Here is a 26,516-nt window from a genome sequence, read left to right as displayed (position 1 = left end):
GAGAGAGAAGAAAACTAATGGGGGTTACATCATCAGGCCAGAGCTCCCTTTGGGGCATCAGAATATGATCTTCCTCTGTCCCCAGGCCCCCTGCTTCCTCCTCTCTTACCTCCTTGAATTGCCTGCTCCAGCCACACTAAGTCTGACGCTGCTTGGGGGAAGGCATCGGAGGTTAAGACCAAGGGCTTCAGGCTGACCTTGGTTTTTCAGGTCTTACCCCTAGCCTCCTTGGAGAAATCACTCAGCCTCAATTTCCTCTTATGTAAAGTAGGGGTCTTATGAGTGCCTGCCTCCTGGTTGATGTGAGTATTGAGTGAGGTAGTTGAGATAGTGCAGATAAAGAGCTTAGCATGCTGCCTGACGTGGAGGGAGGTTCCAAAACGGAAGAGGCTTTTTTTTTTTTTTTTTAATTCATCAGTGACATCATTTAGGGTTCTTTTGTGCAGCAGGCTCTTCCAAAGCCTTTGGTCTGCTCCTCTCTCTGCCTTTCACCTACCACCAGGTCAGCCTGGGGAACTGCTAATTCACGAGACCCAGCACCTTCAGCTGGTGAATTACCTCACTAGGTGTGCACAGCCCCTCACCCCAAGCAGAGGTGATAATCTCCTTCACTGGACTGCAGGGGCAACTTAAGACATGGCTCCACTACGCCACAGCCATTGCATGGGTCAGTGAGTCCTGCAGCCCCTCCCAGTCCCACCCCATTGCTGGTGAGGGTATTTAGAACAAAGACTGCCCTACAAGTCCTGGCACCCAGCACAGGGACTGTCCCAGGGTTGGGCCTTTCACTGTAAATGTTGAAAGAATGAACGAATGAGTGATTGGAAGGGAAGGGAGTAAGGAGAGAGAGAGAACTAGAAGCAGAAAGATATTAAAGGGTCCACAGGAAAGAGGTGAGTGGCAATTCAGCACTCCAGAGGGACTTGAGAACTGTCCCTCCACCAACAAAGCTGGAATATATTGTGGTTTAGAGCAACCTCAGTATATTTCAACTACCTCTGAAAAGACTGGATGACATGATAGAAAGGACACGAATGTGATGCCTACCAGGAATTTGAACCCCACTGCAAGGATGAGCAGGTGGGACCTGATGGGGATGACAGTGTTAAGGGGTAAAACTGAGGGGCTGATCAAGAATTGTGCTGTACTTGATGCCTCTTAAGCCATCTTTTCTGTTGTGCTTTCACTTTTCCAAAGTGCACTTGTGTTTTTAATCCCCTATGATGTGCCCTGGTGGCGCAGTGGTTAAGAGCTCAGGCTGCTAACCAAAAGGTCTGCAGTCCAAATCTACCAGCTGCTCCTTGGAAACCCTATGAGGCAGTTCTGTGCTGTCCTGTAGGGTCACTGAGTTGGAATCAACTGGACAGCAACAGGTTTTATGGTGGTGCAGTGGTAGCGTTCTCACCTTCCAAGTGAGAGACCGAGGCTCGATTCTCGGCCAGTGCACCTCATGCATGGCTACCACCCATCTGTTACTGGAGGCTGGTCTGTTCCGGTGATGCTGAACAGGTTTCAGTGGAGCTTCCAGCCTGAGATGAACTAGGGAGAAAGGCCTGGAGATGTACTTCCGAAAATCAGCCAGAGAAGACCCTACAGATCACAGCGATCTGATATGTGCCCCATCATGGGGGTGGCACAGGACCTGGTAGTGTTTTGTTCTTTTGTGCCATGGGGTCACCAAGAGTTGGGAGCCACCTCGTTGGCAACGGGCTTATGCAGGAGCAGGAAGCAGGGCTTGGCCAGCCCCTGGAAACAAAAGCCTTCTGAGTCACTTCCAGCTCAGCTTCACACAGAGGAGCAGCAGCCACAGTGTTCGCTGTGGGTGATGATTGTAGTTATTGTTAGACTAAAGGCCAGGCTTGGAATGTTCAGAATTCCTCGGTGGTGGAAATGGTTAACATGCTCAGCTGCTAACTGAAAGGTTGGAGGTTCGAGTGCACCCAGAGGTGCCTCAGAAGAAAGGCCTGGCAGCCTACTTCTGAAAAATCAGCCACCGGAAACTCTGTGAAGCACAGTTCCTTGGAGCACACATAGAGTTATCAGTTGACTCGAGGGTAATTGGTTTGGTTTTGAGTCTTCGGTTCTACTTATCTCGGTATTCTCCCTGTCTCCAGAAGCAGCATCCGGCTTCCTTGAATGTCCGCTCTTCCCCCTGGATTGTAAATGTTTTGAGAACGGGGTCTGGGCTGTGTTCTCTCTCTTGCCTCAGCTTTTGGCCCTCAGACAGGAACATAGGACACGCTCGGGGAATGTTTTCTTGGGTTGACTTAGTTTCAGGACACTGCATATTTAAGCTGGAGAGTCGGCAACGGGGCAGAAAGTGCCCCTCCTCCAGGGGCTCCGCGTTCTGCTTCGGTAAACAGAGCAAGCACTGCCAGCTGCGTGGGCCTTTATAGCCTGTACACTGCTTTCTCTTCCTTTCTCCTTTCCTTTATTCCACAAATGTTTACTGAGAACCCGCAGTGTGCCTCTGCGCAGGGCTCCTGGAACGAGGCAGGAAAGCCACCATTCTTGCTCTGAAGGACGCCCCTGAGCATGTGGCCGGCTCCTTGTTTCCCCGTTTCACAGATGAAGGAACCGAACACTGGGTTTAGCCTCCTTGCCCAAACTCCTCCTAGCTGCTGGTGGGTCTCAGGTTACAACATGTGTCTTCTGAATCCAGGCCTCTAGCCTGCCTTCTGCTTTTTGAGGTACAGACATACCTCTGTGCACGCAGTCTGTGCTGCTCAGTGCCTGTCGCTCTCTCTCTTCCCTTTTCCCCTTCTTTCTCCCTGCTGTCTCCCTTTCCGCCTCTCCTAGCTGTTTCTCCTTTTGGTGAGCCTCTTTCTGTCTGGTAACAGCTGTGAGCCTGTGCTGGGCTAGGATTCTGCCAGGCTTGCTGGTCTCCCTGCCTTTCCCTGGGAGCAGAGCCCTTGATCTCCCAGAAGTCCACCTCCCCGGCACCCCATGCAGTGCCTGGCGCACTGTCCCAATCCCCTGCCTCCCTGCCTTATTTTACTTTCCTACCTGAGCCAGGTGATGTGCCAAGGAGACAACAGAGTAGATAGTCTGTGTTTAAATGTCCTGGGGGAGATACACAGTGCATTCAAACACCTGTATTTGCATGGTGAACATACATCTCAGGCCCCAGACCTGCAGGGCAGTGTGATGACCTGGGCACCAAAGCCACCCTGTGAGTGGGGCGCCCTCCTGAGCCCTCTGAGCCTTCTTCAAAGCAAGGAGCTTGGATCCAGTACCCACAGAACTACCCATGTCCTGTCTGTCTGCATTCCGAGGTACAGGGGTTAGCTCAGCTTACCCAGTTGGTTGTCATCACCTCTTGCTCCTCCATCATTTAGGTACTTATGGAACATCCCTGTGCTCATAGTACCAGGCACCTGGAATTAGAAATGGCCCCGGCTCCTGGTCCGTTGCTGTTTGGGATCCATCGGCCTGCCTCCCCTTTAAGATGCACTGCTCATGTTACAGGAATGTGGTCCTTCCTTTGTTCATTTCTTCAGTTGTTTATTTTGTCCATCAATCAGCTGATCAGTCAGTCACCTCCTGAGTTATGCTAAGCATTAAGAATTCTAATATGAATGGGATACTCTCCTCGAGGTAGTAATGGTAATAATCGCAACAATGCTAAGGTATTACTACCACTACCAATAATAATGGTAGTAATAGTAGTAATGGCAACCCTGGTGGCGTAGTGGTTAAGAGCTACGGCTGCTAAGCAAAAGGTCGGCAGTTCAAATCCATCAGGCACTCCTTGGAAACCCTGTGGAGGCAGTTCTGCGCTGTCCTGTAAGGTCACTATGAGTCGGAATCGACTCAATGGCAATGAGTAAATAATAGTAGTAACAATAACATATTGTTCACTTTGTGAACCACACACGCTTCGCACATGTTGTGATTTACTCTTCACAGCAGTCCCAGGAGGAAATGGAGGCTGTTAAGTGACTTTGCCAAAATGACAAATGCAGGAATCTTCCTGCCGATCGCATGAGAGGCACACACTGGTGCTATGTGCTCTTGCATAATTTCAAGGATTTTTTTTTTTTAATTGAAGTTGTGTTTATTAGCTTTTATTGGCGAGAGGTCCCCTGGCTAATTTGGTGTAAGTGCCAAACCTCCTGGGTGCTTCCCCCCTGTTGTGTGTCTTGTCTTCCTGGAGGGCAGAGCCTGCCTCCTCTCCCTTCCTTCCCCCTCCAGATGTGCTGCGAGCTGGGTTCCAGTTTCTCTCCAGCGCTCCCCCTTCCTTTCCTGCCCCTCTTGAGGTCCAGATTTGCCCAAGGAACTGGAAAAACGTTGAGATCCAGCAGGGCTTTCCTTGGTTTGGGATGAAGCAAATGAGCAAGCCGCATGTGGCACACAGCCTTCTCATCCCCCACTGTCTTCAGGGTGATCGTCTAGAGATGTCCAGAAACCCTTCACCTCTGAGGCCTGGGTCCATGTTGTTACTGCGGGGAGTGACGACTGCTGGGGAGTCACGTTTTTCTGCTGCCATGGGTACCTTTATGAAGAACACACCTGTTGCGAGATGAGGGGCATCCTGAGGATTAGTTTCTTTTCCTCCAGAGAGGAAAACATAAAGCTAGGGAACCGGCCTGTGCCCCCATCATATGACGTTTGGCCTGCAGGACTCACTTGGACAATTTTCTGCTGCTGCAGAGCAGAAGAGCCCCAGCATCAAGTCCGTGGGAAATCAGACAAGTGGACGCATGTGTGTTAAGGAAAGTTCCATAAAAATAGAAATAAGAAAAAAATGGAAAACCAGTCGAAGTGCCACCTCCCCGAGCTTTCTTCTTTCTGGAGTATTGAAGACAGAGGCTTAGCCCTGCCCCTGCTGGAGTGGGAGGGAAGTGACAGGGGTGCTGCAGGTGGAGCAGGGCACCTGAGCCCAGGCCTCGGCTTGGCTTCCTGCCAAGTCTGTGACTTGGAAGAAGGTTTTTAGGCCACCTCTGTGGAGTGGGTTGTTCTGAGGACTGTTGTTGTTGTTATTGTTGTCAAGTCAGCTCTGACTCACGGTGACCTTATGTACAGCACAATGAATCATCGCCTGTTTCTGCACCATCTTCATGATTGTTGGTATGTTCAAGCCCATTGTTACAGCCACCAGGTCAGTCCATCTCATGGAGGGTCTCCCGTTGTCACTGACCCTCTGCTTTACCAAGCATGATGTTCTTTTCTAGGAATTGATCTTTCCTGATGACGTACGTGTCCAGAGTAAGCCAGATGAAGTCTCACCATCCTTGTTTCTAAGGAGCATCCTGGCTGTACTTTCTCCATGACTGAGGACTAGATGGAGATTACTGTCTGTGATGCTTCGAAGACCTCAGAGACGCTTGGCCAATAGACACAGCGCTGAATCATCCACTGGCCATTTGCTTCTGTTCTTTGGACCTGGTTTCCCTCAGCTGTAATTGAAAGCAGAGGACTGGATGGTTGCCACAGTCCCTCCCAGCCGAAAAATTGCACATTCACGCCAGTTTATTTTTCAGGCAGATGAAAGTTTTTAGTTTCATGGGAGCGGTATTAAGATAGTTGTCATGGAAAGCGGAGATTGAAGGACCTTTTGTCGGTACCATAATTTTTACCTGTACCACCTTTATTTATTTATTTATATTAACTTTTATTGAGCTTCAAGTGAACATTTACAAATCAAGTCAGACTGTCACATATAAGTTTATATACACCTTACTCCGTGCTCTTACTTGCTCTCCTCCTAATGAGTCAGCCCTTCCAGTCTCTCCTTTAGTGACAATTTTGCCAGCTTCCAACTCTCTCCATCCTCCCATCCCCGCTCCAAACAGGAGATGCCAACACAGTCTCAAGTGACCACTTGATATAATTAGCTCACTCTTCATCAGCATCTCTCACCTACCCACTGTCCAGTCCCTTTCATGTCTGATGAGTTGTCTTCGGGGATGGTTCCTCTCCTGGGCCAACAGAAGGTTTGGGGACCATGACCGCCGGGATTCCTCTAGTCTCAGTCAGACCATTAAGTATGGTCTTTTTATGCAAATTTGGGGTCTGCATCCCACTGATCTCCTGCTCCCTCAGGGGTCCTCTGCTGTGCTCCCTGTCAGGGCAGTCATCGATTGTGGCCGGGCACCAACTAGTTCTTCTGGTCTCAGGATGATGTAGGTCTCTGGTTCATGTGGCCCTTTCTGTCTCTTGGGCTCTTAGTTGTCGTGTGACCTTGGTGTTCTTTATTCTCCTTTGCTTCAGGTGGGTTGAGACCAATTGATGCATCTTAGATGACCGCTTGGTTAGCATTTAAGATCCCAGACGCCACATTTCAAAGTGGGATGCAGAATGATTTCATAATAGAATTATTTTGCCAATTGACTTAGAAGTCCCCTTAAACCATGGTCCCCAAACCCCTGCCCTTGCTCCGCTGTACCACCTTTTATACTCCGCCATGCACACATACTTTAAAAAAAATAATAATTTATTAAGTGTTGTTGTTGAGAATGTGCAAAAACATACACCAAGTCGAGTTTCTGCATGTACAGTTCAGTGGCCTTCATTACATTGAGTAGCTCAACCGTTCTCACCCTCCTTTTCCAGGTTGTTCATCCCCCATTAACGTAAACTCGCTGCCCCCTAAGGTTTCTGTCTAACCTTTCAAGTTGCTGTTGTCGGTTTGTTCACAAATACATAGATCTTCAAAGGGTGTAATGCTCAAGACAGACTTTCTTTACTAGTTAAGCTAAACTATTGTTTGGTTTTCAGAAGATTTCAAGGGATATTTTTGGTTTAAGGCTTTCACCTACTTTTAAAAAAAATACATTTTACTTTTTGGAACTGTTTTAAATTTATAGAAAAATTATGAAGCTAGAACAGAGTGTTCCCATATACTCCATACCCAGCCTCCCCTGTTATTAATGTGTTCCATTAGTGGGGTATTTTTGTTACTGTTGGAGGAATAGTCTGCCTCGGTGCCACCTTTCCAGGCTGCCCAAGTACAGGCCTGGGGCCCAGAGCATTCTCTGATAAGGAGGCTGGGAATTGGGTTGTCTTCTCTGTCCCGGTTCCTTCTCCTCATCAGGGAGACCTTCCCGCTGTTCTGGGCACATAGTAAAGTTCTCTGTCTCTTGCATGTGGGCGGGCGCTACACGGTACCAGGCCAACCCGACCTCTAGATCTGTTCCTGGTGGGGAGCTAGTGGGAGTCTCTCCTGCTACGACATGAGAGGGGTGAATGGTGAATATCTGCCTGCAGTGGCCATATGCGGGATGAGCCTGCTGGCCACGGGAGAGCGATGGCCACTAGTGAAGCTGATCTCGCTGTCTCTGTGTGAGTAAAGCATTTACCATGCACCGATGAAGTGTGTGTGGACTTCGCTGGCCATCGTGGACCCTGCCTCTACAGTTATAATTCATTAGCCACTATCGATACATTGTTTTTGATTAAGGCTCATACTTCTTTTAGGTTGACTTAGTTTTTACCCAGTGCCTTTTTTCTGTTTTAGGATCCCATCCAGGACACCACATCACATTTGATTGTCATGTCTCCTTGGGCTCCTTGTGGCCATGACAGTGTCTCAGGCTTTCTGGTTTTCGTGGGCCGGATGGGCAGGCAGGAGGGGTGCCCGGGAGCCCGATGATAAGCAGGCCCCTGGATGAGATGCCCTGGCTCCAGCTCAGGCCAGCGGTTCACTGGTCAGGCACCTGTCCTTGTTGTCCAGGGTCTATGCCGGACAGTCGTTTGTAAATGCTTTGACCATTGCTTCTGTGCACGCCTAGGATGAAGTGGGCAGTGGCCAGTCCGCAGGCCCAGGGTGACCACATTTGATTGTTCTAAGGGATACCAGAAGTGGAAGAGGAGGAGGAGGGTCCTGCTCCTTCCTAGTTGCTTGCTGTTCCTAACAGGGAAGGACCCCTAGGAGCGAAGTGGTTAAGCGCTCGGCTGCTAACTGAAAGATCAGTGGTTTGAACCCACCAGCCGCTCCATGGGAGAAAGACATGGCAGTGAGCTTCCATAAAGATTACAGCCTTGGAAATCTTGTGGGGCAGTTCTCCTCTATCCTGTAGGGTCGCTATGAGTCAGAATGAACTTGACAGCAATGGGTTTTGGTTTCCTAACAGGGTCACCTTAGCGACAGTCCTCATCTGGGCACTTGGTTCAAATAGCAACAGTTAGTCCAGTTTCTAGGTTCCCCATACCCTTTTTATTGTGCCTCCCTCAGAGATACATACAGTCCCAGCCAGGGCTTTGCAGGGCCTGCCAAAAACCAAACCCGTTGCCATCGAGTTGATTCTGACTCATAGCGACCCTATAGGACAGAGTATAACTGCCCCACAGGGCTTCCAGGGAGAGGCTGGTAGATTCCAACTGCTGACCTTTTAGTTAGCAGTTGAGCTCTTAACCACTGCACCACCCGCTCTCTAAATTTTGATAACCCACCCCCAGCCCTAAGGGGCCTAGTTGCTTTATGCAGCTACTTCATTGATGAGGTGGTGGTTCAGTGGTAGACTTTTCACTGGAATTCTATGCAGGAAATTAAGGTTCGATTCCCAGACGGTGTACCTCATGCGCAGCCATCACCCATCTGTTGGTGGAGGCTTGCCGTGTTGCTATGATGCTGAACAGATTTCAGCTGAGCTTCCGGACTAAGATGGACTAGGAAGAAAGACCTAGCTATTTACTTCTGAAAATTGGCCAAAGAAAACCCAACCATCTGATCTGCAACCAGTTATGGGGATGATACAGAACTGGATGGCATTTCATCCCCTTGTGCATGGGGCTGCCATGGGTCAGGCGGACTCAATGGCAGCGAACAACCACTCCCCTGATTCCTAAGTGTCCCCCTTTTGCCTTTTTAGTTCCTAGTTCCTGGCTAAGAGTTCCTCACACGAGACTCCCTCTGTTACCTCTTCCCCTTGCTGGGCCCTGAGTGTCAGGCGGGGTTAGGTTTATTTCCTTCTGTCTGTTTCACTGAACCAAAAGGTTGGCAGCTCAGATCCACCAGGCGCTTATTGGAAACTCTATGGGGCAGTTCTACTCTGTCTTATAGGGTCACTATGAGTCGGAATTGACTCAACAGCTATGGGTGGGTTTTCTTTCACTGAACTGAGCTCCAGGCCAGTTTCTAGCTTGTTGCCTCCATATCATGGCCCCACCTCCCACCTCCCGCCTCCTGTCTGGAAGGCAGCCCTGCGTCTTCTGCTCAGGGTTTACTGTCACCAGCCCTAGTGCTGCTAGCCCACAACCATGGCACCCTGCCGGGAGGTGAGGCTGCGGGCTTTCCATGGTGAACAACTGTCCCAGGTGGGCAGTGTCTGCAGGGGCGTGCACTCGTGCGCAGTGGAAACAGCTTTGTCAAAATAAACCCGGGCCGGGCTGACAAGGGGAAGTGAGGCTGTCCGGGGAGAAAACGTGGGCTGGGTGCTTCTCGGGGGGTTTCCTCTGCCTCAGAGCTGGCTGCTCGAGGCCTCCCACCTGGCCCCTGCCGGACCCGGAATCGCCGGCTACCGGCTCATCTGAGCCGCTCACAGACCATGGAGGGTTCGTCTACTGAGCAGACACAATTCTCCTACGATGTCCGCTTCACCCCCCACCAGTACTACCTCCCCCAAATATTCCTCCTCTAAACTTACCTTTCTGGCCAGGCACGGCAACAACCCTCTCTGGTCACTGTAATCCAAAACTTTGTGTTTCTCAGGGCGCAGTTTGATACATTATAATGACATCGGGAACTCGTATTGGTTGGATCGTTATTACGACCACCTGTATCAAAACCTGACCTGTGGGTGTGCTTTACGCTTTCCTCACGGTCCTCTCCTTGTTCTAATTCAGTGCTCTTCAAAGTGGGGTGTGCATTTTGTTGGGGAGTAAGAAAATGTTACAACTTCTATTTCTGTTTATTTCAAGTTCAAGGTCCTGATTCATTCCCAAGTAGCAAAACTATATGGTGTCCTGCAGATATGCTGTGTTTCAGGTTTGTTCTCATCGGATCAGTTGGAGTCTTATCTTTTCTCCTGGCATCTTTTGTCAACTTGTCCGCTGTTTACTCTGGCTTGTCCTGGAGCTTTGACCTTGGTGTCCAAATGCACCCAGTACTGCCAGTTCTGCTGACTCCCGCTTGACTCCCTGCACTGGCCCAGGTGCTGGCACAGCCACACCTTGCTTCCTTTGTCCCGGCTTTAGAACTTCTGGTAGGCTGTGCAGATGAGTGTTGGCAAGGGAAAGTGGGTGATGTCATACACTGCTGGTCGGGGGTGTCGGGGGTAAGTTGGACCAGCCTCTTTGGAGAACGGCTTGGCAGGACACTCTCATAGTTTACGGTGTGTGCACCGTTCCCCCAACACCCCCACTTCTAGAAATAGTAAGGCAGGTGCTAAAAGATTCTCATTTTACAGCCTTGAGAGATTAGCAGACACTTGAGGACAGCCTAATTGGTTGTCTTCATCACCTAGAGCTGCTATAGCAGAAAGTGATTTAAAGAGCAGAAATCTATGATATCAGAGTTTAGGAGGCTACAAGTCCAAATTTAGGGTACCAGCTCTAGGAGAAGTTTTTTCTGCGGGCTCTGGGGGAAGATTCTTGTCTCTTTCAGCTTCTATAACCCCAACGTTCTTCGGTTCCTTGGTGCGGTGCAGTGAATTACTTTATATGGCCCTTCTAGCCATGCATGGTCTTGTATGATTGGGTGGGACTATGCAAGTAAGGTGTGTGTGGGGATCAGATAGTCTGCTAATGCAAATAAGGTACAAGGAACCCTTGTATGGGATTGGTTGGCTTGTGGTCTTGCTGGGAGGAGGGAGGCTAACCTTGAAATTGATAAGGAGCTTGCTATATAACCAGCTTCCCTGACAGGTTTTAGAGGAAGACATGGAAGGAGAGAGGAAGGATCTGTAACACTGAAGACAGTGAGAGATGGCGCTACAGCGGCAGCAGCAAGAGCTACAGTGGCTTGAGGCGACAGGGACCAGGAGACCGGTGTGTGGCAGCTGCACTGGGGCTTGCTGACCCACGGAGCTAAGAACTGTAACACTTGATGGAGAAGGCCCCTAGCAGAGCCCGGTGACAGAAGGCCCCCAGCAGGGCTCAGCCAGCAAGCAGAGGGCAAGAAGCAGCTGTCCTGATCAAGAACTGTGTCCTGAGTTGTTCCGGTTACTTCCAAGTTGATCCCAATTCTGAGTTGTGCCCTGTTACTTCCCTAATAAATCACTTAACTGTAAGTGCCTTTCGTGAGTACTGTGAGACTTCGCAGCGAGTTACTGAACCCAAAACGGGAGAGAGAGTACTGAGGGGAGGGGAACTGGTTGATGTTAGAGATGACGGAATGGTGCAGCGGTCTGGAAAAGTTCTACATTGGAACGTCTGTAACCTCTGCCTCATAGGAACCAGCTTTGTGCTTGCTGATCCTTACAAAAGAAATTACTCATTTGCTTGGCAATCCTCAGGTGGCATCTGTCTTCCTCATTGTGCTTCCTTGGCCCTGTCTAGGCTGCCCTTTATATCACTTAGAAGTGTTTAGGCTTAGCATGCGCCCTACACTGAGATGGTGTCATTAACAGATTGGATCACATCCACAGATACGTTGTTACTGTGTGTGTTGAGTCCATTCCAACACATATAACCTGTTGCTGTCAAGTCTGTTCTGACTCACAGTGACCCTGTATGACAGAGTAGAACTGCCCCGTAGGGTTTCCTAGGCCAGCATCTTTATGGGAACAGATCGCCAGCTCTCTTTTTCCTGTGGAGCTACTGGTGGGTTTGAACCGGCAACCTTTGAGTTAGCAGCTGAGCACTTAAACATTGTCCAGCTAGGGCTCCTTTGCACAGATATAAGGATTGGGAGTCCAGCCAATAACTTTTGGGGGGACACAATTCAACTCATAGCATTGGTCAGCAGTCTGACGCTCAGCAGTCACTGAGAAGAATGAGGCGGTGTGTCCTCTTCAATGCAGAATCTCAGGAGGCACTTGACGTTGGTTTGCCCCATTACTTCAATCATTTGATTAAGATGTCTGCCAGGTTTCCCCACTGGGAAGTTACTGTTTTTCCCTTTGCAATTAATAAGTACCTTGTGGGTAGATACTTTGGAACTCAGTAAATATCTTGTTTCTCTTTACACTGTCAGTAATTTCAGCATTCATGCATAATTCTTGCCTGAAAGTTATTGTGGTGTTTGCCAAACTGGTTTTCTATTTCTATCATCACTTCTGCATTTTTCAGTTGGAATTCTACTGTAAGGAAGAGATTTACCTTTTTTTTTAGTATTCAATTTATCAATATGGACTTGTGGATTCTTATTTTATTATCTTGATTGTAAATCATGACTGTAATTATTATTATTATTTGCCCCAAATTTTCAAGAGTTGGCCATTGAGACCCACTTTGACCAGTGCCCTATGTCCTTTTGATATTTCCCGTCATTTTTTTGAGCACTACCTGACTTTCTGGCACCACAAGATGTCCTGGACTCATCCTGTCCTTTTCCTCCTCCAGCCCTGAAGTCAGCTCTCACTTCCGTGGCATTCTAGCCAGAAGTGCATAACCTGAATATAATAATGAGGAAACATCAGACAAACCCAAATGGAAGAATGCTCCACAAAATAACTGGTCAATACTCTTGCAACATGGCAAGCTTATGTAAGACAAGGAAAGACTGGTGACAGGAGACTAAGGGACATGGCAGCTAAATACAACCTGGGATCTGGATTGGATTCCAGGTTAGCAAAGGTCATTAGTAGTGAAATTGGAATACCTGTAGATGGAACAATTGTTGGGAGTTGCCCTGGAGTCAGTGACGACCACATGTGTTGCAGAGCAGGACTGTGTCCCGTAGGGTTTTCAAGGTTGTGACCTCTCCGAAGCAGATCGCCAGGCCTGCTTCCAAGGTGCCTGTGCATGGGTTCAAACTACCAGCCTTTCGACTAGTAGTCCAGCGCTTTGGTAGTCAAGTGCTTAACCGTTGGCACCATGTGAATTTCCTGATTTTGGTAATTGTACTGTGCTTATATGAGATGCTAGTATTTGAGAAATTGCAAAACCATATGGAAACTCTGTGTATTTTTTTTCAACTTTTTTTCCCCTGAGTCTGAAATGACTTCAGAATGAAAAACTAAAGCTAATTAAAAAACAAAACAAAATAAAACAATCAGATTTGTTTGTACTAACATGGAAAGCTGTGTATAATCAATTGAAAAAAAAGTTGTAGAACTGTTTTAGAGAATTAGCCTATTTTTGTTTTAAAAAAAAGACAAAATGATATGGCACATGTACATATTTGTCTATGCATAGAAACTTGCCAAGTTGTGCTTCACTCATTCATTCATTCATTCCTCTCAATTCAGTTCTGAAAATCCCTGCTGAGTTCTGGTGTCACACAGATAAAAAGACTTTCACAGAGGTGGTCACAGCCTTCCAGAAAAGACAGACACATAAATGCACATTGGTTCAGGCCACCATGGCTGCTGCAATGGCTGTTGGTCCAGTGACAGTGGGGGCTGAGGGGCAGTGGGCCCTTGAAAGTGTATGAGCCTGAAATAAATGTCAGTAACTCTCATTAAGCTCAAGGTGAGAAACTACACCTTCACGCATGTCCTGCCGCCCAGAGTCTACCGTCATGGTAGGCCATACGTCCTGTGAGGGGTGCTAACGTAATTCCCTTACCAGAGCTGCCTGGAAAGTCATTATTTTGGGATACCCTCCGACGTCCCTCATGGCTAGAAGCTGACTAATTGTGAGCAGAGAAGTACCGGACTAGAAATGCCCCTGTCTGTACATCTGGCCTCACTGTCAAACCAAGTACTCATTTCTGTAAGTTCTTTGCTTCTGTGAAGCAGCCTGGCCAGCCTGCCGTGGGCGGTGCTAATAACGAACCAAGCGGAGAGCGCGGACCGGGGGTGAGGCGCGGACCCAGTGGGTGGAAAGGATGGGCTTTTTAGCCCCATTTGGTGTGACGAGAAGGCTTTGAGAATGGTTCGTGAGGTTTGCTACCACATTTGCTTTCTCAGTTTCCATCGAAGATAAAATTCTGGATGGACAGAACCCAACCAAGAAAAGGAAACACGGACAGGAAGCCTGATGACAAATGCAACTCATGTTATTTCTAAAGTACTTTGTACTTTTCAGAGTATTTTCCCCAGAACGCTTTTAAGAGCCCTTTGAGCTCTCAGCATGACAACTCCTGTTGTTAGGTGCCATCGAGCCAGTCCTGACTCATAGTGACCCTGTGTACGACAGAACAAGGCACTGCCTGGTCCTGCGCCATCCTCACAATAGTTGCTATATTTGAGCCCATTGTTGCAGCCACTGTGTCAGTTCGTCTCGTTGAGTGTCTTTCTCCTTTTCACTGACCCTCTACTTTACCAAGCATGATATCCTTCTCCAGGGACTGGTCGCTCCGGATAACAAGTCCAAAGTACATGAGGCTAAGTCTCGCCATCCTCGCCTCTAAGGAGCATTCTGGCTGTACTTTTTCCAAGACAGGTTTGTTCATTCTTCTGGCAGTCTATGGTATATTCAATATTCTTCACCAGCACCAATATTCAAAGGCATCAGTTCTTTGGTCTTCCTAATTCATTACCCAGCTTTCCCATGCATATGAGGTGATTGAAAACACCATGGCTTGCATCAGGCACACCTTAGTCCTCAAAGTAACATCTTTGTCTTTTTCCTGGGTATTATGGAAAGATCATAGACTTCAGAATGTTTCCAAAGAGAATAGTGGGAAGCAGCATCTTACTAGTAGCGTGACCTTTCAAGTAAATCTACCACACTGAGCCTCAGTTTCCTCATACAACAAAGAAAAAAAAAAAAGTGGGCCAGAAAAGAAAAAAACGATAAGTACGAAAGTCAAGCTAGAGGCTACCTGTAGGGAAGATGAAGGGGTGGTGCTCTGGAGGGTCTCTAAGGTACCTGGTGGCTGTTACAAGGATAGTTCATACTTCAGGCAGCATATTTTACATATGCTTTATGTAGGATATATTTCACTACAAATTTTTTTAAAAGCAACTCCCTTTTGATCTAATTACTAGTTATGGAAAATACAAAACCAGTTGAAACCAGTTACTGTCATGTCGACTCTGACTCATGGCGACCCCAGGTGTGTCACAGTAGAACTGTGCTCCATAGGGTTTTCAATGGCTGATTTTTTTTTTTTTTTTTTCAGAAGTAGATTGTGGGAAAATACAAAGGGCAAGTTCAGTGTAAGCAATCAGCAAAGTCTAGACTTTGGGAAAACCCAGAGGACAGGTGACCTTGTTTCTTCAACACAAAATTTCAGGAAAAAGAGAAGTGATGGAGAAGGAATCTGAGTATCTTAATGCTGCTGTAAGAGAAATAGCACACATGGGTAGCTTTAACTAATAAATTAATTTTCTCAGAGTTCAGGGGGCTAGAAGTCTGAATTCAGAATGCTGGCTCTAGGGGAAGGCTTTCTCTCTCTGTTGGCTCTAGGGGAAGGTCCTTGTATCTTTTCACTTTTCGTCCCTTGGTTCCTTAGCGATCTTCAGGTGGTAGGTATCTTCCCTCCTGTTGTGCTTGCTTCTCTGTGTCTAATCTGCTCTTTTTTATCTCAAAAGTGACTGGCATAAGACACACTGTAGGCTAATATGGTCTCATTAACCTATTAATGAGAAAGTCCTGTTCCGAAATAGGATTACATCTACAGGTAGAGGTGTATAGGATTTACAACACACATTTTTGGAGGACAGAATTCAATCCATAACAGAACCTATAGATCACAAAAGACTTTAAGAGACGTTTTAACCAATTAGAATATATGGGCCTTGTTTAGATACTCATTCAAACAAACAAACAAACAAACTACAAATTAAATAACATACACCATTGCAGACACGTGAACCCTAATCGCATGTCTGATGCTAGTGAGGGTTTACTCTGGAGTTTTGGGTATGTGGTGGTGGTGTAGTGGTTGTGTTTATAAAGGCAGCCCTAGTCTTTTAGAAAGGTACCTGGGTGGCACAAGGGGTTTGCCCTGGACTTCAAGCCTATAAGGGAGCCCTGGTGGTGCAGTGGTTAAGCGCTTGCCAGCTTACCAAAAGGTCAGTGGTTTGAACCCACCAGCCGCTCTGTGGAAGAAAGATGTAGCAGTCCATTTCCATAAAGATTACACCCTTAAAAACCCCGTGGGGAAGTTCTCCTCTGTCCTTTAGGGTGTCTGTGTCAGAATTGACTCGATGGCAATGTGTTACTAACCTAAAAAAGGTTGGCAGTTTAAATCCACCCAACAGTGCCTCAGAAGGCAGGTCTGGCAATCTGCTTCTGTGAAGATTACAGCCAAGAAAACCCTGTGGAGCAGTTCTACTCTGTAACACCTGGGGTTGCCATGAGTTAGAATCAACTGGATGGCAATGAATTTGGTTTGCCTTTTAGAGGTAGTTAAAATATTTACGGTTGAAGCGAAAAAAAAAAAAAAAAGGACAAAAGTGAGGCTGTTTAATTAGAGTGACTCTAGGTGCTAAAACAAGTAAACTAACCGTTTTAGTAGCTCGGCATAAAAGATGCATGTCCGGGGGGGTGCTCTGGCCAGCAGGTGGCTTTTCCCCAGGTATCTCCCAGCTTGTTCTTCTGACATCCCGAGGACTTGAAGTCCATCCAGGTGGCAGGTGATGGAAGGGATGATAGAGAAGGCACATCCTCCTCTTATACACCTTGCCCTGCAAGTGCCATGTGATCCCGTCACTCACATTCTGTTGGGGAGAAGTGGTCACATGCCCCTGTCTTAGAAGCAAGGGGGCTATGAAATTTAACCCCCAATTAGGTGGCCACTTCCCAGAGATAACACTGAGCTATACGATGGGGACCAGGAATTTTTGCTAGACACTTTCTGCCGTAAATACCTCCCTTTAACGTTGTATTAGGATAAATGAGAGTAAGTTTAGGAAAATAATCTTGTTATGGTGTGTGCCACAAACTGTACCCTGTAATATGTGTGGATTTTTCTCTCTTGGTCTTTTTTGTAGGAGCCCTGGTGGTGCAGTGGTTAAGCACTCGCTGCTAATCAAAAGACCGGCAGTTCGAACCCCCCAGCTGCTCCATGGGAGAAAGATGTGACACTCTGCTCCTGGAAAGACTACAGCTTTGGAAATCCTGTGTGGCAGCTCTGCTCTGTCCTATGGAGTCTCTATGAGTCAGAATCTACTCGATGGCAACGGGTTTTGTTTTTTTTTTGGTATTCTCTTTTATAATTGAACTTCATCTCATTGGGTTATTAATTTTTTGCGTATGTGTATTTTTCTTTACAAGCTAATATGTAAACTCCTGAACTGGTACCATATTTTACATTTTGGGGTGGGATTAGGGTCAGATAAAGAGGAGCAGTGGTGGTTCAGTGGTAGAATTCTCACCTTCCGTACATGAGACCTGGGTTCTATTCCGGGCCAGTGGCCCTCATGCATAGCCACCACCTGTCAGTGGAGGCTTCCATGTAGCTATGATGCTGAACAGGTTTTAAGACAGTCTAGGAAGAAAGTCCTGGCAATCTCCTTCTGCAAAATTCACCATTAAAAACCCTACAGAGCATAGTTCTACTTGGACACGCATGGGGTCACCATGAGTCAGAGTCAACTTGATGACAACTGTTGGTTGCTTTGGATGCCAGCTGCCTTATTTATGGTGGTGGCCTGCCTGCCCAGTGGTGATGGGTGAGCATGGTTAATATGAAAGAGCCTCAGCCGGTCCCATGCCAGATGCTGGGAGCCAGGTTTTTACTGCCTCTGGCTCTCTGGCCTTCTGTGTCAGGGATGACACCAAATGTGGCCGGAGCTGCAGGTCATGTTCCACCCAAGTTCTCCAGGATCAGATGGAATAGCAGCACATCTCACTGCCCTTCCCCCACATACGCACCCTGGGGGTCTGGAACAGTCTGCACGTGGGCAGGTTTGTTTCAGGGCTGCTTCTTAGCATCTCTTGTGCTCCTGTGAGAAGATGTTGGCCGCCATGTTATCTGTGGTGGTGTTAGTTGCCATTGAGTCAATTCCAACTCCTGACGACCCCATGTGTACCAAGCAGAACTGTTTGATAGAGTTTTCAAGGCCGTGACCTTTTGGAAGGAGATCACCAGGCCTGTCTTCCTAGGTGGGGTCAAACCACTAACCTTTCTGCTCGTAGTCAAGCCACTAACCTTTCTGCTCGTAGTCAAGCGCGTAAGTTGCACCACCCAGGGACTGCTAGTGTTATGTATAACAGTGGAAAACCAGAAATCAGTTCAGTGTCCTGTCACAGGGGAAGGGCAGAGGAGCTGAGCACAGAAACAGAATTCACGATAGTCTTCTGACCACGAAAAGCATGGTTAAAGATTGCCCCATCACGGGAAAGAAGGGCAGGATGCAAACTGTTCAAATGGCGTGATGCAGTAAGAACACAGAAGGGTGCCATGAAAGGTCAGATGAGACACCCATGGATCAGTAGTCATGTCCTGATCAGCTGACCGTGCCAGGCTGGGAGGCAGCGGAGGCTCTCGCGAGGAAACGTCCATCTGTGTCCCTGACTCCACTAGCAGGCTCCTGGAAGCCCTGACAGCCTGGCTCCCGGGCCGGCCCTTACCACCACGACACACAAGCAGGCTTGTGCACCGACCCTTCAATGGCATTCTGAGTATTTATCGTGCTGAGCAGTCCAGAGGAAGGTTTTGAGAGATGCCAGAGGGAAGGTACCGGAATGTTTCAGGTGGAAAAAGCTCTGCTCCAGGTGGTGACAGCAGTGAATGGGTAAAAGAGGGAGTGTCTGTTTGTGGGGCGCCTCAGATAAAGTACAACTCGATCTCCAGCCAGCCTCCTGGGGGGAACCCTGTTCTCACCTCTGAGCTCTGGGGGCTGCGATGAGTATTACACATGAGAAAGCCTCACGTCACCGGGACTGGCGATCAGTGTTGATGTCTGGAATCCACGGCCTTTTCATCCCTACTTAAAATTCCCTGGCTCTCACAGTACCAGGGGCTGGGCTGGCTGGGGAGCAGAGCTGGCGGGCCCTGGCGAAGCTCTGATTGTTCCTTGACTATCTGAGGATGATTCATAATGATCGTAGCAGATGAGGCAAGATGTCCGGGGCTCAGCGTGCAGCTGATGGTGGCCTTTCCCCCAGGAGGCAAGCCTAGTCCCGGGAGGACTAGCTGGCCCCGCCTGCCCAGTTCCCAGCAGTGCGGTCAGCAAGGAGCGGTCTTTATCGGCGGGCAGTGGTTCCGATCTGTATGTGGACGTCAGAGCTGCTGCGTCTGGACCAGCTGGAGGCAGGGCTCGGGGCTCTGGATGCTGTGGCCTCTTTCCGGTGGAGGCTGTGGAAAAGTCTGATTGCTGCAATGTGGGACTTGTTTTATGGGAATTGTTTTTTTATATCTGAAAAAAAAAGTAAAGAAAAAAGTTATAATTTGCTATAATCACACTCATTTTAAAAATTGATAATATAAAGAGTGAGGGTAACCAACACCACCCTGAAACCCAATCCACTCCTTCCTGAAATAATCACTGTTATCAGTTTGGAAATTTATGCAAACGCAGTGGTGTGTACTCGTAAACCTCGCAGGAGGGGAAACAAAGCCCTGAATTGTAGGTTTGTCAATTTCTGTGGTGAGATCCCACCATGGCCGATTTCAGGCCACCAAAAATTTAAAAGCCAGGTGGCACAATTCCTGAATATCTAACAGCTAATTGGCTTTTGTAAGCTGGTACATGATCACCGGCGCACACTTTTTTTTTTTTCTCTTGGGAAGTTGAAACTTGCATTTTGGTGTGCATGTGTCATTTTTGTTTCCTGTGTCACGGACCGCTTCCAGGTCAGCACAGCAGATCCACTTCGCCCTCCTCCCTCGTGTGCTGGGGTTTTCGTGAAGGTGCACCATGTTGCCTCTGGAAGTTTCTTGGAAGGGCAGAGTCGGCCCCTGGGAGAGAGGGCATGACAGCGGCTTTTGGTGTGCATGGGGCTGGGCTGGCTCCAGGAACACCTGTCCACATCTCAGACCTGGGGCTTTCACTTGGTGTTTACTCTAGCTTCTGGCCTTTACGAAACATGCTGTGTAAGTAACCTAGAGCACAGTTAACTCTGCTGGTTATACTTCCCTCCATTCTTGCTCTTTATCAGATCCCATTAGATAATCTCATTTTTCCTCTGGGAACATTTCTTGATGGTACTTCCTCTTCACCACCCCTCAACCCTGCTTCCACTGCAGGCTGGGCAAAGTGCCCCTTCTCCATGATGCCTTAAGCTCACGGCCCGCTCCTGTGGTGGTGCTCACCTCACCCTGTTGTTTATTGTGTGATGTCTGCCTGTTGCTTGTTGAGAAGCACAGAAGCCATGGATAAGCAGAATGGCTTCTCAGAGACGTCCAGCCCTAATCCCTAATATTATTAGGCCTGTGGGTATGTTACGTTCCACAGCAAAATTAAGGTTACTAATCAGTTGACCTTGAAGTAGAGTATCCTGTATTATCCAGGTGGGCCCAGTCTAATCACATGACCCCTAAAAGCAGGGAGCTTTCTGACTGGGATCAGGAGGTGGAAGAACAGGCAGATTTCGTGAGAAGGGTTTGGTGTGCCGTTGATGGCTCTGAGATGTAGAGGCCCACAAGCAAGAACCAAAGAGAGGCCCCTAGTTGCTAAGGGTGACCCCCAGCTGACAGCAAAGAAACAGAGACCTCAATCCTCCAACCTCAAGGAACTGAGTTTGGCCAACAAGCTGTATGAGTTTGCAAGCTGATTCTTCCCAAGCCTCCCCGTAAGAGCCCAGCAGCCGACACCTTGATTTCAGCATTATGAGACCTGGAGCAGTGAGACCAATGGAGCCAACTCAGACTTCTGAGCTCCAGAACTCTGAGATAATAAATGCGTGTGGTGTTTTAAATCGCCAAGTTTGTGCTAATTCGTGATTGGCAGCAGTAGGGAACTAATACAGGAGAGGCATTAGGAGGAGCTGGGCCCTCTTCTCATTTCCAGACCATGTTTCTTCCTTCCTGGGGGCCCCAGGGGCCCCCATTGGCTCACGTACAGTCTGTCCCAGCCCCCTCCTCTTGGCTTCCCATCTTCCCAGCCCCTCCTCTCCCCACACGCCAGCACTGCCCCTCAGTGGATTTTGCTCCCAATTTCAGACCCCCTGGAATGTTACAAGGAGCCCTGGTGGCACGGTGGTTAAGCACCTGGCCGCTAACTGAAAGGTCGCCAGTTTGAACCCCCAGCGGCTCCAAAGAACAAAGATTGGGCAGTCTGCTTCCGCAGAGATTTACACCCTTGGACACCCTATGGGGCAGTTCTACTCTGTCTTCCAGGGTCACTCTGCGTAGGAATTGACTTGACGGCATCAGGTGGGGGTGTGTCTATGGGATGTTGCAGTAGCTTCCAAAGGAACCTGCCGGTTCTGGGTTCTCCCTCTTCCCAGTCCTCCTCCACACTGCTGCAAGTGAGTTTCCATGCAGCTTTGCTGAATCTCCCCCTCCTGGTTACAGCACCCCGCAGTTTCCCTGTGTCCACTGGGCCAAGTGCAAATCCCTCAGCCTAGAATTCACAGCCCCTACTAGGGACAAGGTCAGCTTCCTGAATGGTGCAAACGGCTAAGCACTTGGCTACTAACCAAAAGGTTGATGGTTTAAACCCATCTAGAGGTACTTTGGAAGAAAGGCCTGGCAATCTGCTTCCCAAAGGTCACAACCATGAAAACTCTAAGGAGCAGTTCTGCGCTATAATACATGGTGTCACCGTGAGTCGGATTCGACTCGATGCCAACTGGAACTGAAATTAGAAAGTCGGGACAGGAGCACCCTCTCCAGCCTGACTTCCCAGGACTTTCTTTTGTGTGTTTGCATTCTCTTGCTGTCCATGCGTCCCCAAGCATCCACAGCCCACTGATATCAGCTCTCCTGTGTGCCTTCTCGTCTCTGCAGCCTTCGTGGGACCCGCCAGAGGCACTGCGATGAAGGCCAGTGGTGATGCGCTTGGCTCTTCTTCCCTTTAGATGGAACTGCCCCTAAGCAGGGCCTTTGTTCCCCTGCACCCTGCAGGGCCTCGGCCATTTGACGCTGCGAAGATCCCCAGCACTCACACACTGGTCAGGGGACATCCGAATGAAGGAGAAAGGCCCCCGAACATTGAGGGCCTGCACACCATATTAGGTATGTTGCTGACAGTTGCTCATTAAAATACCTCTTAAGTGAGTAGACAGTGGATTCATTTTGTGCTATTTTAAAATGGATACCTCTAAGAACTTGAAAAATCCCAAAAGTATTTTTAGCACAGTCTCCCCACAACAGCATTTCTGTTTGCAGGGGTAGCTTAGACAGTCTGAAGGTGGTTCCAACATTGACAAGTAGTGTTTTACTCTATTTAAAAAAAAAAAAAAAAAAAAACCTACTGCTATTGAGTCAATTCCAACTCATAGCAATCCTATAGGACAGAGTAGAACTGCCGTATAGGGTTTCCAAGGAGGGGCTAGTGGATTTGAACTGCTAACCTTTTGGTTAGCAGCTGAACACCTAACCACGGCGCCACCAGGGCTCCTATTTGTGGCATAGTATTCCTGTCCCCAACTGTATACTGATATCGAACACTATTGAGCACATATTATGTATCGATCACTGAGGATTAGCACATTTGAGCCTTACAATAATGCTAAGAGGTGGGGATGACTGTTATCCTCATTTTATGCATGAGGACACGGGCACAGAGAGGTAAGTGGTTTACCCAAGGCCACACAGCGTGGTAGTAGAGCCCAATTTCAAAGCCAGGCAGGTTGGCTTTAGCGCCTATGGCATCACACCTCCAAGCTGTACCACGTCCTTTTGTGGCTTTTGGTCTGCTTGTCTGGGAGAGAACCCTCCATCCCCGGGTGCAGATGTCATTACCAGTGGCAGCATTGCTGCAGTTCATTGCTTGTTCCTGTGTTTAACACATCACATGTGCACAGGGCTTTCCCCCTGTATTTTTTTCTCCTCACACTGGATGGGGCAAAGGATTATCCCCACTTCATAGATATGTCCCCGATGAAATGACCAAGTCCAGAGTCACAATCCCACCGGGCTCAGAGGGCTGCAGGACTCACTGCCCCCCCCCCCCCCCCGCCCCATGTCACGTTCCCACCAACCTGAGTTGGAAATGATATTTTCTTTGGAATTTCATTTTTGGTTTGTGGGTTTTCCATTTGTGAGTTCTCATCCTTGGTTAGAATAGGGTGGCCTGCCTTCTTTTTTCCCCGGCTGGGGAAACATGGGGTAGGGAGGGAAGAAAATCTTTTCCTATGACATCTTAGGGAAGCTTGCCAATGAGTCTGTCCTGATGGCTGTTGGCTGGAGGCCCGTCCCCATCCTCCAAGGCCACGTCCGCAGCGAGCAAGCACCAAGGAAGAGCCAGTGCCCAAGCCTGGTGGCCCCCGTGGCCGCGAACCAGGCAATGAAGGCCCCAGGCAGCCCACCCTGCCCCGGACCCACTGTGTCTTAGATTACACACTTTCTCTTGGCTCAGAAAGGCCCCCTCTGCTGGGAAGCAGCCTATATCCTGTTCCCAGTCCATCCCCCTCTTTGCTCCCCCACAGCTTCATTACTTTTAATAACTACACAGGAAGTTCCTTTCCCTGCCGTGAAGATGGTCATCTCATTTTTCAGCCTGGGTGTCAACTTTTTCTTCGAATCCCCTAGAGCCTTGACACAGCGTATGAATCACATTGTAGGAGGCGAGCGCCTGGCTCTAGATTAGACAAGGCTGATGTTCACAGGCAGGCCGGGCCTGGGACTGGCTGTGTGGCCCTGGACAAGTTCCTCAGCCTCTCTGAGGCTCCTTCCAGATCCTTGCCTGCAAAAGGGAACTAGAGTAGCCCCAGCAAAGTCAGCGGGGGATGAAAAAGGCACACTACTCCCAGGGTGTATACAGCAGGCCCAGTGCCTAGCTACAGGACACTGCCCTTGGGTGGTGGCTTGACCGAAAGGGTGGTGGAAGCCGGCATGACCAAGTGGGCGAAGAAAATGAAAGATAACGTGACTAAGCCACTTTCCATTGAAAAGTGTATGATCTCGGCAGTTTCGCTCTGAGGTACTGGGTCCACAGGGCAAGTTCAAAAACTTGCCTTTACTCTCATTTTCTAAAGGACCCAGGCTGGCAGGCTTGAGTGTCTAGCGTCAGGCAGCACCCAGATAGAATCAATGCCCCTGCCCAGCTTCTCTGCAGACAGTGAGGAAGAACCGGGGCTCTGGGGTCAGTGGTCTGAACTCCACAGCTCACTGGCTCCCAGACACTGGGTGTTTGGTTTAACATCTGTGCCTCGTTTTTCTTGCCTGAAAATGGATATAAAAGTACCCCTTAGCTCACCAAATGATCCTGAGGATTGATGAGATAATGCTTGTGCAGAAATTAAAAAAGTGCTTGGCGTGTAGTAATGCAAGATACTTGTTAGTTATACTATTACCATGGATCCTTCTGTCTTTCTGCACACGTGTGTGCATGTGTGTGTGCATTGATGTCTGTTTCTCCACTAGAATGTGAGGAACTCACAGCTTTGAGCATAGTCTCCGTAGGGCGTGTGGTGATTTGACAGCTGGATTGTTTCCTCTATCTTAGGTAGAGGGGACCCGAAATGTGATCAGAGGAATGACCTGTATCAGAGTTTATTAAAGATACTGGCCCCGGGGCCCCAGCGCAGAACCACTGAATCAGATGCCGGGTATCGGTTCAGGTCACTGTTTGGCCTTTTCTTTCCACTCTCAACCTAGCAAAGACAGCAGTCCTGCAGAAGCCTGTGTGGAGGGGGTTTGCTGCTTGTTGTCCTTATCCCTGTGTAAATGAGGATGTTTTTGCATGCAGAGGGTGTGGGTGGGAATGGAGCCTGTCCTCAGCTAACAAGGAGCCTTTGCGCACACTTTGCCTCAGGTTTATGGAGCTTGGAAATTCAAGGCAGGTTGCATTCCTGCCTGTGAAACCGCTTAATTCATACTCACTCTCCCCAGTCAGGCTGCTGGTTGAGTCTAGCTGTTTGAGGTGTAGCTATGTGTTCCAATTCTGTGTTGGGTAAAAAACTCAGTCAATAGCCACACCTGTGTTAGTTCTCAATCTGCAAGTCCATGCTCGGGCCAGGTAAGTATTTGTCTACACTCACCAGGGCCATCCATACCTAAGGTGCCCTGAAGAATTCCCTGGTAAGGCTCAAATCTGGTATCAGGTGCACTTTGTAAGTGTTCTGAATTTTTGGCTTGTTACCTCTTCTCCGGGCCCATGCTATATCAGCAACGGCAGAGGCTTAGCACAGTCCAAATAACCTGTGTTCAAATTCTGACTGAGACACTTAGCTCTGTAACTTCATGTAAGTAACACAACTATACAGGCCCTCCCTTTTACCTTCTATAAAATGGGTGTAATCAACTGATTGCATTAATACCCTAATTCTTACCCCATTCCCTGTCCCTTTGATGCTGGACTGGACCCTTTGACTCGCTTTGTCCGATGGGACATTGGCAAACAGTTGTAAGCAGAGATTTGAAAAAGTGTTCTCATTGGCACCATTTCACCTCTGCCATCTCCACGAGAAGGAGATGGCCAGGCTGGTCCTCTGTTTCCAGGAGAAGGATGAGAGATTGGTAGGGCAGAACCAGGCTGCTGCAATTGTCCAGAATGACACCAGCCTAGACCGGCTGACACCCAGTGAACTCCCAGAGCTGTAGTGAGCCAGCCAAGATCACCAGAGCCGCCCACCTGCCCCAAATGCATGGGCCCTAAATCCTCGTGGCTCTGAGGCTTTGTTGTCATGCAGCACTGTTTTGACAGTAGACGGAATGGGAATATTAATACTAACTATGGGATGAATTGAATTCGGCGAGGGCAGGGCTGTCTAGTAGTGCGTGCATTGCCTGGCACATCAGATCCTTGTTGAGTGGTTGGATGATCTTGTAAGGACAGATTAGGTAGCCCGTCTATGAAAGCATCTAGCATAATGCCTGTCCTGTTCACTCAGAACATCTCCAATCAACTGGGATCTGTGCCATTCCTCCGTTCAGCCAGTTTTCTGTAGGACCAAGAAGCCAGAAACCAAACCAATGGGCATTGAGTTGATCCTGGCTCAAGGTGATTCCATAGCCCTTTTTTCTGAGTCATCTCTGGGTGGATTCGAACCTCTAACCTTTCAGTTACCAGCTGAGCTCATTAACTGTTTGTGCCATCCAGGGACCTCGATGAGGCAGAGGTGCTGTTTTTTGGACATGCATTGAGTGAGGGAGTGAATGAATGAGAGAAAAAGAAGATGTGTCTTTCTGCATGAGAGTGTGTGTGTGTGTTGGGGAGTGGAGTCGCTGGTTTCCTAGCTTTTTGTACGTCTCTATTGATCCACCGAGTACTTTGGGTCCCCAAGCCCCATGGCGAGTCTGTTATGTTCATCAAGAGGAAGACAACTTGCTGCGGTCATCAGTTTGGGACCGTAGCATGGATGAGCTAAAGAGCCGGCTGTTGGTGGTGTTGTGTGGCGTCAGTCGATTCCAACTCATTGCGGCCCTATAGGACAGAGTAGAACTGCCCCCATAGGGCTTCCTAGGCTGTAATTTTTATAGGAGCAGATCACCAAGACTTTTCTTCCATGGAATAGCTGGTGGGTTC

The 26,516-nt window shown here is 48.5% G+C and overlaps 1 long non-coding RNA gene across 19 annotated transcripts in view; it reads left to right on the top strand.

Moving 5' to 3' along the window:
- The window catches only part of LOC126058859 (uncharacterized), a 231,464-nt gene that overhangs the window by 178,986 nt on the left and 25,962 nt on the right, over positions 1 to 26,516 (top strand). For 15 of the 19 annotated variants that reach the window (XR_007513318.1, XR_007513305.1, XR_007513311.1 and 12 more), the window contains one exon: positions 16,929 to 22,060. This is a non-coding gene — a long non-coding RNA (uncharacterized LOC126058859). Of the gene's footprint in view, positions 1 to 10,806; positions 11,168 to 14,332; positions 14,431 to 16,928; positions 22,061 to 26,516 lie in introns of all 19 variants that reach the window. The other 4 variants (XR_007513302.1, XR_007513316.1, XR_007513304.1 and 1 more) reach the window with 4 other exon arrangements.

Source organism: Elephas maximus, chromosome 15, assembly GCF_024166365.1.
Source record: "Elephas maximus indicus isolate mEleMax1 chromosome 15, mEleMax1 primary haplotype, whole genome shotgun sequence".
In the NCBI taxonomy this organism is placed as follows: Eukaryota; Metazoa; Chordata; class Mammalia; order Proboscidea; family Elephantidae; genus Elephas; species Elephas maximus.
The sequence above is the reverse complement of the archived record's forward strand: the minus strand, read 5'-3'. Positions and strand labels throughout refer to the sequence as shown.